Source organism: Dipodomys merriami, unplaced genomic scaffold (assembly GCF_024711535.1).
Source record: "Dipodomys merriami isolate MVZ:Mamm:240054 unplaced genomic scaffold, mDipMer1.0.p SCAF_5, whole genome shotgun sequence".
In the NCBI taxonomy this organism is placed as follows: domain Eukaryota; kingdom Metazoa; phylum Chordata; class Mammalia; order Rodentia; family Heteromyidae; genus Dipodomys; species Dipodomys merriami.
Window position 1 is genome coordinate 28,449,846 of NW_027206068.1, and position 14,128 is coordinate 28,463,973.

Sequence of the window (14,128 nt, forward strand, 5' to 3'; positions counted from 1 at the left end):
TACAATACTTCCACTGAAGTAAGGAAGATAAAATTGCATTATTAAGAGCAGCCATGGATTTAGCATTTTAGATTTTCTGTGGTATGTATTAATTTTTTACAATAAACCATGATAGTTAATAGAATTATAACAATTAAGCTATAAGCATCTCACTATTTCTTCATTTTATTTTGTTGTTATTGTAAAGATGATGTACAGAGGGGTTATATGTGAGGTTATGAGTACATTTCTTTTTGAACAGTGTCACCTCTTCCCTCATTTTCTCCCAGTTTTTCCCTACAAACCCTCACATATAGTGTCTAGTGAGTATCCTTGCTAAATTTGTTTACCCTTTTTCTCACCATTTCTGTGCTCCCCCTTAGACTCCCCCAAACAGAAAAACACATACAAGACAAAAGGTACATGATAAATTATACAGGACTATAAACATTCACACAGTGAGACAAAGGAGATACTCTCAGAAGAGGATCACAGAGGCTTAATAGCTGTGTGCATATAAAATGATGTTTATCGAAATGAACTTCAGGAAATGGAAATGAGTGTTTTTGTTACTTTTCTATTTTTTTAAATTCTCCTTTGTCACTGTTTTTGGTTTCTGTACCTTTTGTCATATACAATTTTTTGTTGTTGGTTGTAGGGCTTGAACCCAAGACCTGGAGCTTTTTTTGTTTAAGACTGGTACTCTTATCATTTTGAGCTACAGTGCCAATTCCTAAATAAATATTTTAAGCCTACTTTTGGTACATGAAAGGGTACTTGCCTGGTCTCAGGTCTCAGCAGCAGCTCTGGTCAGGTAATACAGTGACTGATGTTGGAGTAGTAGGGTTGCTGCTGCATGGCCACCTGGCTTGTCCAAGGTGAGTTCCACAGCCTTGGAGTATAAAGGAAAACTGGAAGTCATTTACTCATCATGCTAAGTTACTTGACACTGATGACTTGCTGTTTTGAAAAGATCCCAGGGAAGGTTTTATAATTTGTTTCAACTACTTCAGATCTTTAAACCTCAAAGGGAATAATTTAATTGTAGGTCTAAATAGTCCACTTCCTTAGCTTCATCCCTTTAGTGGTCTAAAGAGATGAAGGATCTGGTTACAATCCTGTCTATGATATATGTGTGTGGGTACATTACATACTTCCAGTGTTCTTACAGCAGGACCTCTAGAGTTGTTGCCACATTTACCTTTCATTTGTAATCCTAGCTACTTAAGAGGCTGAGATCTGAGGAACATAGTTTGAAGCCAACCTGGGCAGAAAAGACTTAACTACCAACCCCCCCACCAAAAAAAAAAAAAACAGCCCACAAAACACACATTAAAAACAGAACAAAACAAAACCAAAAACTCAGAAGTGGTGCTGTGACTCAAGTAATAATGTGCCTTGAGTAGAAAAGCTTTAGGGACAATGCCCAGACCCTGGGTTCAAGCCCCAGGAACTGGCACAAAACATTTTAATAGAGGAAAGGAGAATATAAAATGCCAACTTAAATGTGAATTAGATTTTTGTTCATATAAGTATGCAATATTTATACTCCTAGGCTTCATGCAAGCTCAATCAACTCAAAAGCTCTGGGGATTGGGGAATGGGTATAGGTGATATTTAAAGTTCCTCAGATAATTCTAATATTTATCCAAGGTTGAGGATTGGACAGCCTCCAGGCCAGCAGCCTTAGCATCACCTAGGATATTGTAACTATGTCATTCCAGGAGCACTCCAGACTGAATGAATCAAGAAAATTCTAATCTGGAGAACTGATAGTTGTCTGGAAGTCTATGGAAGTTGTTTCACAACATTACACACAAAAGAAACAGGAGGTATTTTGTGTGTGGTAGGAAGATGCTGACCATATTCTAGGACCTAAAAGGAAATCTTGTTTCGCTTAACATCATCTTATTTTTTGTACTTTTTTATTGTAAAAGTGTTGTACAGAGGCGTTACATGAGCAAGGTTATGAGTACCTTTCCTATTGAGCATTGTTGACTTCCCCTTTGTTTCCCCCTATCATCCCTTCCCTCCCATCTCCACAACTACCCGCCCCCTCCTTGCCAAAGTTGTAAAGTTCGTTTTCAACATAGTGTTTTGTACATCTCATTGTTACAATGGGACACAAGAGGTTTTTCTTTGTTGTTGTTTTTAATGTATTATGTGATTTTTTTTCTTTTGTCTGTTCTTCCTCCTATGGTATATCCCCTGTTGTCACTGTATTTGATTTTGTTACCTTGCATCTTGTATACATATTTATCTAATTTGGGGAGTGGGGGTGGAATAAAAAATGCTGAAACAAGGACACAGGATGACTCATTGCAACAAGGATATTCACAAGACACTATGTTGGAAATGAACTTTACAACTTGGGGAGGGAGGATTTGGGGAGGTGGGGAGGGAAGGGATAGTGGGAGAAAAACAAAGGAGGGGGTAACAATGCTCAACAAGAAATGTACTCATTACCTTACTGATGTAACTGTAACCCCTCTGTACAGCATCTTTATAAGAAAGTAAAATTTTAAAAATACAAAAAGAAGAAAATCTTGTTGTGACTGGGCTGCAACAAAAGGAAAAGTGATAAGGCTGGATAGAAGACCAGAGCTGTATCATTCAGTATATTGTAAGACCCAGACCTTCATCCTAAAGAAGGGAAACCATTGAGCATTTTAGATTGAAGAGGGTCTTGAAAAGCTTTTTCACTCCAAGAGAATATTTTGGAGACAAAATGGAAGGCAAACTATAGAGCATAGGCATGGATACAGAAAGACAGATTCAGATATAACAAGACCTCTAAGAAGAAGTCAGGTATAGGCTAGGACTGGCAACAAGAAGAAGCTGTCTTTAGAAGCTGAGTCAGTTGGACCCACTTCTGAATACAATCCTCCCTGTTGCTTGATGTCTGTCTCCGCTAACTTGTGTGACTTCTTTATTTTCTTCATCTGTGATGATAATGGAACCTGCTTCATAAGCTGATGGGTAGACCTGAGGATTAAGGGAGGTTACATATACAACCTTAGACACATACATAGCATGCTCAATAAAATTACCTTTCCCAAATTATTAATCTTGATGACTGAGGTAGTCAATTTATTTAATCTCATACTTACATACACTCTACTTCTGATAGATACAAAAAACCAATCTGAAGTGTAAATAATATGAGCTGTGTAGTTAGAGATGATTTGAGAGGATATGGCTGAATGAAGAAACTGTTATTGGTCAATTTGAGGTCCTCAAAGAAGGAAAATTATTACAAATCATTCATGAATGTGTTGCAAACATGTTTCCCATATTTCTGTAAGCACATACTAGTTTTACAGTGTTGTAAAACACATTTTAAAAGAATATATAACATGCATGTATCATGTTATCTCAAATTTTAGCTAAGAGGACAAACAAAAAACTAAGAATAAAATCATTAGAAATTATTTAAGAAAATGAGGCTTCAGGACATATTCAGTAATGACTTTGATAGTTATAAAATAATAGTTAATAAAAAAGGAAGAGTTCCCTTGATGTAGAAAGTATTTCCATCAGCTTTAATTGTTTCTACCCTTTTTCTCACTAGGAATGCAATTATTGTGATTTGATTGTCCAAAGGAGCCTTGGAAGATAGTTTGACTTCCAAATACTTAGGTTTCCTAGGAAGCACTTGGCATTCTTACAGGGCATGACTTTTATATGGATGGGTAGATAGGTGAAATCTCTTTATGTTCTAGTAATATCCAATACTTTTTGTGTATTCATGTGATAATGGTAAACAAAGAAAATTTGATAATCTGCTTGAATATTGTTAACAGAGTTAGAACTTCATAAATATTGTTGAATGGAAGAATGGAATGAGGCAAACCTTTTGTATGAAATGGTCACTTTGAGCAAGTAATCACCCCTTTTTGTACTTGATTAGATAAAATGAAAAAAGATTCCAGTTGGTTAGTGTGCATATAGGAAAGGAGAGGAAACTTGCAGAAGATAAAATTTAGGAATAATTGCTATTTTTAGTATTATAGTGGAGTAATATGGTATTCTTTGATGAGAACAAAAGAGTTACTGAATATATAATCTGTCATTAGTGTCTGGCTGTTTTTGATGGAATATTAAACATGCTTTGCTTGGCATTTTCCCAACATATCATAGGATTCATGTGTGATATATTTAACTGTGACAAGGCAAAGGAAAGCATGTAGTTGAGTTTAAATAGGTACTTATGAAAGTTTCTTTTCTACTAAGAGTTAATTGTATCAATTACATTAAAGTTCTAGCCACTCTTCTTTGAATATCAAATGTGTGTATAATCAGCCAAAATAAGTCCATAATTATTCTTAAGATACTGTTGTAGAAATGTAATTCCACTAATATAACTGCAGTCTTTTATGCAAAACCAGAATTCTTTAAATAAAATGCATGCCTCACTAACCAAAAATAGACAAATGCCTAATAACCGAAATGCATTAAAACAATAGCTATGCAAAAGATGTCAGTGCCCAGCAATGCCTGATTTGAAATACCTCATTTTGCTTGTCAATATAAGAAAACATGCTGCCCTGGGGAAGTGTGATGTTTAATTATGAATATCTCTTTGTGCATTCCAGAAAAAAATGCTTCCCTCTTGTCTTTGGCTTTGAATTCCAGCTCAATCATGTAAATCTTCAAGGCTTATTATGGTCGCTCAATGAGGAGCTATTATGAATATCCTTTCATACAAAATTGTTCCTTTTCCAGGGATGAAATGCATTTTATTCAATATTTAATATTCTGGCTCCACAAGCTACAGAGCCTACTCAATTTTTGATATTCTGGCTCTAAAACCTGAGAATCAGGTTTGCAGGTCTGAAAATAACTGGTACACTTTAAATTGTTAACTGCTGTACAAATTAAATTTATACCTGCACTTCTTAGTTTTTTCTCAGGTAATATACTTCCACTTGAACATTTTTGTTCTAAACTTTTATAATTTCCTATATTCATTATTCATCTTAGTTACAATTACTTAAGTTACAGAATTAAAAAAAAATTGACACTACTAGGGTTTGAATTCAGGACCTCATGTTTGCTAGGCACTATAACACTTGAGCTATGCCTTCAGCCCTTTTCTCCTTATTGTTTAGATCAGGTCTTGTATTCTTGTCTGACACAGCCTCAGGTGGCCATCCTCCTATGTATGTCTGCCACATAGCTGGAACCACATACGTATGGCTTCTTTCTTGCTAACTTTCTGTGTGGGGTGGCCTTGAGCTGTGTGATCTCCCAATTAATGCCCAGTTATAAAACTCAAAATAGCAACATTTGATGAAATCCAAATTTAAAGGAGATATCTAGTTAACAGATCCAAAATTCATTTTATTTTTAGTTTTTTTCTCTTAAGCCTTCAGTAAATGATATGATATTTTGATAGATATTAAGAAATTAACTTAAAAATTCATTTCCAGCATTATTTTTATTCTATTATTTTTTGAGAGGGTGTCTTAATATGTAACTCAGGTTGGTCTGGTACTTGAAAGCCTCTGGCCTTGGCTGCTGAGTGCAAAGATGGTAGATATGTGCCACTCTGCCTAGCCCTAATACTATTTTTAAAACTTAATATTAAAAAAATTGGGGGTGTAGTATTGGGAAGTTGAACTCAAGACCTCATATTTCTTAAGCAGGAACTTTTCTGCAGTGGATATATTTATTTTTTTTTGGGGGGGTCTGGTCGTGGGGCCTGAAATCTGGGCCTGGGTGCTGTCCCTCAGCTCTTCAGCTCAAGTAGTGCTCTACCACTTGAGCCACAGCGCCACTTCCAGCTTTTTTCTTTTTGCTTATGTGGTGCTGAGGAATCGAACCCAGGGCCTCATGCATGCAAGGCAAGTGCTCTACCACTGAGCCACCTTCCCAGCCCCTGCAGTGGATATTTTGAGTCAAAAATCTTACTTTGGCCTATTCTGTGACCTTTTTAATGTAGGCTTCCCATTGGAAGTTGGGATAACAGGCATGACCACTACACCCAACTAATATTTGAAAATTTAACTGAGTGGTTTTATTTTCCTCAAGATCACTTGAAACTAATTTTAGATAAATAGGGATACATTTACAAAACAAATCATTCAAATGTTTTAAGACAGACTTTGAGTCTTAGTAAATCTTATCTTACTTGCAAGTTAATAAAAATGTGTAACCCACCAGAATGCTTAGGTTACCTGTTAATGTTTCGTTCCCAGGATGAAAATTTTTGTTACATGATACTTTGTTTTTATGGCACTGAAAATGAAAATACAGAGTTTATGTATGCTAACTTTTGGGTGTCTTTTGCATCAAGACTAAGTAGAACTTGTTATAACTTTGCTTACTTATCACAAGGAACCTCAGATCCCCTGAGTAATAGCCACATAGTCTAATGTTAGATGTTCTATCTAGGATTATGGGACACACACGTTATGAATGCCTACACATATTTAGGGCTTACTATCTAGAAAAATGAGACACCTCACTAGCCACTTCTTTAATGTTTGTTTGTGGTATTTATTTACTAGACTAAATTAAGCTAATACTTGGCTGGAAATAATCTGTTTGAATTAATTTGGCCTATGTCTTTACAAAGAAATGCAAAACTAAATGTGATTTAGACATACTTGTTCAATTCAAAAAGCATGACCTTTTACTAGGTATGGAAATTACCTATAATTTACAAGAAAGATGACTCTGGGTCAGTTAAACCAGTTACTCTAGTCAATGATTCAAGGAGCAGAGCTGACAAGAGATGATGTCACCAGTAATTTTTCCAACTTCCTGAGTATTAAGTTTAATCTTGATTCATTGCATTTTAGTATGCTCTGCTGATATTACTCTTATTAGGAAATAATTTTACCTAGTTTGTATCAAATATATAACAAAGAATATAGAGCTAGTTCCCATCTCTTAAATAACTGAGACTTGAATCATTCACTAGAATAGTGAGTGTGATGAACATTAAGTGGTTAAAGTAATTAGTCGGCAGTTGCTATAATGCAGTTGTCCAGGTCTGTGAGATTTGGGCTAAAGTGAATCACTTTGTGAATCACTTCGTAGTTCTGTGTCCTAGCTTCATATGTGACTCCTGGAATTTGGCATCTCAGGGTCCATACTCAGTTGCTATAATGCAGTTGCACTGGTCTGTGAGATTTGGGCTAAAGTGAATCACTTTGTGAATCACTTCGTAGTTCTGTGTTCTAGCTTCATATGTGACTCCTGGAGTTTGGCATCTCAGGTTCCATACTCAGTTGCTATAATGCAGTTGCACAGGTCTGTGAGATTTGGGCTAAAGTGAATCACTTTGTGGAGAAAGGCAGTTCTGTGTCCTAACTTCAGATGTGACTCCTGGAGTTTGGCATCTCAGGTTCCATTCTCAGCCTTGGGTCTTGCTAACTTAGACAACATAGTTTTCTTCCCCAAGCCTCAGTGTCAGCAAATGGTGGGACAAAGGGTGAACCAATTCAACAGTCATATTCACTAGACACTATGTTGGAAAATAACTATACAACTTAGTGTGGAGGAGGAGAAGGCGGAAACGTGGGAGAAAATGAGGAAGGGGGTAACTGCTCAAAAAGAAATGCACTCATTACCTTTTTTACGTAACTATAACCCCTCTGTATATGACCTTTACAATAAAATTTGATTTTTTTAAAGTTCCATTCACAAAGTTTCTGGATACATTAAATGAGATCATGTATGCAAGTTCCAGTGGATATTTTGTTTTGAAAATAGATATATTGAAAGATTCTGTAAAAATTGAGAATTATTTCTTTTAAAAGACAATAGAAGTTAACTTTATTCTGAGGGTGTGGGTGTGCGCTCAATTTCTTATTCATAGGGTTGTGAGCAGGAAAGAACCTCTGACCCTAATGCTTAGGTAAGAAAGTGAGGCCCAGGAAGGGCAAATGGTATTTCATAAGACAGTGCAAGTGTAAGAATTAAACCAGATGTTCTTGTATCATACCCAATTCTCAGATGCTTTTTAAAAGTGTAATTAATGTACTATAAATGCTGCCACTTTAAAGTTTACATGTTTTCATAGCCATCACTCTGTTCTCTCCTCTCCTCACCCCTAACCCTCTGCAACTACTCTAATTATGTTTTGATGGATTTGCCTATTCTGGACATTTCATGTAATAGACTTAGATTGCAGGTAGGCTTTTGTACCTAGTTTGTTTTTCCCTAAAAATCATTTTTATTATGTGTGTATGTGCATGCGTGTGTATGCATGTGTGCCAGAGTGAGGAGGGGGGGCTTGAACTCAGGATCTGGGAGCTATCCCTGAGCTTTTTTGCTTCAAAGTTAGGTCTCTACCACTTGAGCCACAACTCTACTTCCAGCTTCTTTTAATGATTAATTTGAGATAATAGACTCATGGACTTATTGACTGGCTGGCTTTGAACTTTGATCCTCAAATCTCAGCCTCCTGATTACCTAGGATTATAAGCAAGAGCCACCCACCAGCACCTGGCACTGAGGTTAATGTTTTAAAAGTTCATTATGTTGTAGTATGAATCAACAGTTCATTCCTTTTTGCAGACAAATAGTTTTCCCTTTGATGGATACATTCATTTCATTTTATTTAGTAACTTAGTGGTGATCAGCTTCTTGAAAAGAGAGTAGTGCAGATTGAGAGAGCAAAGGAAAAGAATAAAAAATGTTTAAAGAGAATGTAAAACAGAGTTGTCAAATTTCTCAAATATTTATTAGTGGCTGTAAAATCTCTGAAGATTAAAATTACCTGGTTTTAGCTCTGACCTGAAAATGGTTAAATTTAGAAAATTAAGATGAATTTGTCCCCTGCTCTCTTTTCTTGCTATTGCAGATAGATTGCTATAAAATATTTTGGCCCTAGCACTTGGGCTTCATTGTGAACCATGAGATATGGAAGCCAAGCTGAGTCAGTGAAAATTATTTGCTCAGAATTTTGAATCAAGATTCATCAGTCCCCAGTCAAACTCTTCACGAGCTGGATCCAAGAACACATGAACATCTGGAAGTCCTGAGCAGCTGTGGTCCACAGTGGCTTATGCAGGGATTGGAGAGTAGGAGAGTGGGGAGGGGGATAGGGAGAATGCTGCCTGAGGAGACCAGGCTTTCAACACTCTTCTCTTAGGTTAAGAAACAATATTTGTTCCTAACAAAACAAGGATTGAAAGAGCTCATATGTTCAAGAACTTGCTACATACCAGATATATTGCAGGTATTTTTATCATAAAAATATCTACTGTGATTCTCTTTTCTGTAGATAAATAACCCAGGGCACACAGAGGATGCTCAACTTACCCAAGATCATGCTTGTATAGAAAATTACACAAGGTCTAATACAAACCCAGCTCTAGCCCAAGACAGCTTGAGGTACTTTTGTATTCCCATAGAAAGAACATTGAGAAAAAGTCCTTTCTGCTATTGCTCTCCCTGACCCTGAGCCACGCCACCTCTATCCATCCTTCTAATACATTTTCAGACATCTACTCATCATAAACACACATAGTCATGCAGGTACCTTTAAAATAGCACACATATAGCTCTGAAACCCCAGTGGAATTCACAAAGGCTATTTGATACCTTTGTTTATGGCCTTGGATTTGTCCTATGTCTTCTGGTGAACATGTTGCCATTGTTTAGGGCTTCAGTTCTGACCTTCCTCCCCATTGAGCAATCATAACTCCTCTTCATACCTCCCTGATCCCCTACTCCCACATGGAACACTCTGCTCTCTCTAATCTCCACTAGCCATCTCCAACAATCTCTTTTTTTAAATAACTTTTTTTATTGTGAAAATGCTGTACAGAGGGGTTATAATTACCTGAGCAAGGTAATGAATACATTTCTTATCAAGCATTGTTGCCTCCTCCTTTGTTTCCCCTTACCATCCCTTCCCTCCCATCTTCACAACTACACTCACCACCTTACCCCCGGCCTAAATTGTAAAGTTGTTTTTCAACATAGCGTCTTGTACATCTCATTGTTGCAGTGGGTCAACCTGTATCACTATTTAAACAATTTGCTTTTTTCCCTTCCCCTCCCCAAATTATACCAGCATCAAATACGTGAAAACAGGGGTTATACGCGTGTGGGGCGGGGGGGGGCGAGGAGCATACAAAGCAACAGAAAAATCATGTGGAACCTTACAAATATGTTAGAAACAATAGTAAGCAAGAAAAAAAACTACTTGTGTCCTTATCTTGGAGTTCATTTCCTTAACATCATCTTATCTGACCTTTTCTGCTTGTCTTACACATATACAGGTATTGCAAATAAGGGAAACCATGGGGCCTGTGTTTCTTCGGGCCTGGCTTACTTCACTTAATATAATTTTTTCCAGGTCTTTCCATTTCCTAACAAATGGGGCAATGTCATTCTTTCTGATGAAGGCATAGAATTCCATTGTGTATGTATACTACATTTTCTTGATCCATTCATCTACTGAGAGGCATCTGAGTTGGTTCCATATCTTAGCTATGGTAAATAATGCTGCAATAAACATAGTTGTGCTGGTAGCTTTAGTATGGTCTTGTTTGTGATCATTCAGGTAAATGCCCGAAGTGGTATTGCTGGGTCATAGGGGAGCTCTATGTGGAGTCTTTTGAGGAACCTCCATACTACTTTCCAAAGTGGTTGAACAAGTTTACACTCCCACCAACAGTGCAGTAGGGTTCCCTTCTGTCCACATCCCCTCCAGCATCTGTTGTTATTAGAGTTATGGCTAGGGAGGTTGAGCATTTCTTCATGTGTCTATTGGCCATCCTTCTTTCCTCTTCAGAAGTTTCTCTGTAAGTCTTTAGCCCACTTATTTATTGGGCAGTTGTTTCTTTGAGGATTTGTTGTTGGGGCATTTAAGTTTTTGAGTTCCAGGTATATTTTAGATATGAGACCCTTGTCCATTGTATGACTGGTGAAGATCTTCTCCCAATCTGTGGGCTTTCTATTGATCTTGCTAGCTATGTCCTTTGCCATGCTGAAGCTCTGCAGCTTCTTGCAATCCCATTTGTCCAACCTTTCTTTGATTTGTTGTGTTTCTGGGTCTCTATTAAGAAAATTTCAACCTGTGCCAAGGAGACCTAGGATTTCTCCTATTCCTTCCTGTAATGTTTTCAGGGTGTCTGCTTTGACTTCGAGCTCTTTGATCCATTTGGAGTTGATTCTGGTGCAGGGTGATATATAAGGATGTAGCTTTAGTTTTCTACAAAGGATTAACCAATTTTGCCAGCACCATTTACTGCAAAGGCTCTTTCCTCCATTCTATTTTTTTAGCTCCCTTATTGAAATTTAGGTGGCTGTAGGTTTGTGGTTTAATTTCTAGGTTTTCATTTCTATTCCATTGGTCCTGAGGTCTGTTCTTGTGCCAGTACCAAGCTATTTTGATTACTCTGGCTTTGTAGTAGAGTTTGAAATTTGGTATTGGTATTTCTCCAGCACTGTTCTTTCTGTTAAGGATTGTTTTTGCTATTTAGGGTCTTTTATTGTTCTATATGAATTTTTGTATGCCTCTTCTATTTCCTTGAAGAACGAGGTTGGCTTACTTCACTTAATATAATTTTTTCCAAGTCTTTCCATTTCCTAACTAATGGGGCAATGTCATTCTTTCTGATGGAGGCACAGAATTCCATTGTGTATATATATCACATTTTCTTGATCCATTCATCTACTGAGGGGCATCTGGGCTGGTTCCATATCTTAGCTATGGTAAATAATGCTGCAATAAACATAGTCGTGCTGGTAGCTTTAGTATGGTCTTGTTTGTGATCATTTGGGTGAATGCCCAAAAGTGGGATTGCTGAGTCATAGGGGAGCTCTATGTGGAGTCTTCTGAGGAACCTCCATACTACTTTCCAAAGTGGTTGAACAAGTTTATGATCCCACCAACAATGCAGTAAGGTTCACTTGAGTGAAGTAAGCCAGGCCCAAAGAAATATATGTCCCATGCTTTCCCTTATTTGTAATAACTTGCACATGTCTGAGACAAGCAGAAAAGGTCAAATAAGTTGATGTTAGGTGAAATGAACCCCAAGATAAGTATTCAAGTGTTTTTTTCTTTCATGCTATTGTTTCTAAGATATTTATAAGATGATTTCTATGTTACTTTGTATGTCTCTCCCCCATGGTATAACCCCTGCTTTCACTGTATTTGATGTTGGTATAATTTGTGGAGGGGTAGGGAAAAAACAAATTGTTTAAATAGGGATACAGGTGGACCCATTGCTACAATGAGATGTACAAGTCATTATGTCGAAAAATGAACTTTACAGCTTTGGTGGGGGACAGGGGATGTGTGTGTGTGTGTGTGGGGGGGGTGATGCGAAGGGATGGGAAGGGAAAACAAAGGAGGAGGCCACAATGCTTGATATGAAACATACTCATTACCTTGCGCATGTAATTGTAACCCCTCTGTACAGTATTTTCACTATTAAAAAAATGAGGTTGGAATATTGATAGATATCGCATTGAATTTGTACATAGCCTTGGAAAGTATTGTCAACTTCACGATGTTGATCCTTCTAATCCAGGAGCATGGGAGGTGGCAAACCAAAGGTTAATACAGGAACTTCACGAGCATGTTGAGGCTAACCTAAAATTACTACATGAATCTCAGCCTGCATGAGCAGGCTGAGAACAGTCAAAGAGAAAGACAGGAATTGCATGAGCCGGCTGAGAACAGTCAAAGAGAAAGACAGGAATTGTGTGAGCAGGCTGAGAACAGTCAAAGAGAAACACAAGAATTGCATGAGCTGGCTGAGAACAGTCAGAGAAATACAGGAATTATATTAGCATGAGGAAGCTAATCTTTTTTTAAAAAACGTGTTTTATTGTAATAATACTGTACAAAGGGGTTACAGTTACATGAGCAAGGTAATGAGTACAATGCTTGATCCAACAATCCCTTGAATTTACTTGTTTAAAAAGTATCTTTTATCATTTGAGGACAAGGAGATGATCTAGTTAACTTCACTTTAAGACAGGCAACAAACAATGCATGCTTACTAGTGAATGAACCAATAAAAAATCTTTGAGGACTGGTGGGTCATTTTGTTATTAGGGATGTTTGCTGCTAGTGTATGTAGATGCCTAAGTGTTGAGGTCTGAGTGAGGAGGGTTGGCAGGGGTGAAGACATAATACTATCATTAATGTTGGAAATCTTTCTGAATCTATTTTTGCACATATGTGTTCACATCTGTATATGGATTTGAAGCTATACAAATATATAAGTCTAATCCTCAAAGCTCTCTTGGGGAGGTTTATCCACCTTACTACTACTATAGTTCCTTTCCTGATGATAGGAAGCCTGCTTTCAGATGCAGTGTTAAATGTTTTCATAGACTCAAGGAAATAGGAATAGTTCAGAATTATATCTCATTCGTATCAACAATCATCATAGTTAAGTTCTTGTTTCAACTCTTTGATCCTTCTAGGAAAGAGAATACTACAGTGAATTCCCTGGGAATGTATTGTAAAATGATACTGAGTGGGAAGGTTAAGGCACATTCCCCACTGTAACTTTATCTTTTGTATAATCTCATATAATTGAAAATGATAAATTTGACTCTGGTCATGCTCAAGTAGTAGAGTGCCTGTCTAGCAAATGCACGATCTTGAATTCAAAGCCCAATACTTGCAAGAACATGATATATGTTTGTTCAGAAACATGTAGCCAGACTTTGGGCTGGAAAGGTGGCTTAGTGGTAGAGTGCTTGCCTTGCATGCATGAGGTCCTGGGTTTGATTCCTCAGCATCACATAAGCAGAAAAAGCTGGAAGTGGTGCTGTGGCTCAGATAAGTAGTAGAGCACTACCCTTTAGCTGAAGAGCTGGGGGACAGTGTCCAGACCCAAAGTTCAGGCCCCACGACTGACAAACAAACAAACAAAGTAAAAACAACATATAGCTGAATGTTAATAGCTTATGCCTATAATCCTAGTAATTCAGGAGGCTCAGATCTGAAGATGAAGGTTCAGAGCCAGCCTGGGCAGACAAATCTGAGACTCTGACACCCAATTAATTAGCAAGAAGCTTATAGTGGAGATGTAGAGCAACAGTGCAGATAGTAGAGTAACAACCAATAGCAAAACAAAAGTTGTATGAATGTGAGGCCCTGAGTTCAAACTCTAGTATCAGTGTGCATGTGCACACAAATGCATGTGCATTTGTGCACACACCC

General features: G+C 37.4%; 1 protein-coding gene across 1 annotated transcript in view; it reads left to right on the top strand.

Moving 5' to 3' along the window:
* Positions 1–14,128, top strand: part of Reln (reelin) — a 458,334-nt gene that overhangs the window by 61,895 nt on the left and 382,311 nt on the right. The gene's annotated exons all lie outside the window — the stretch shown is intronic.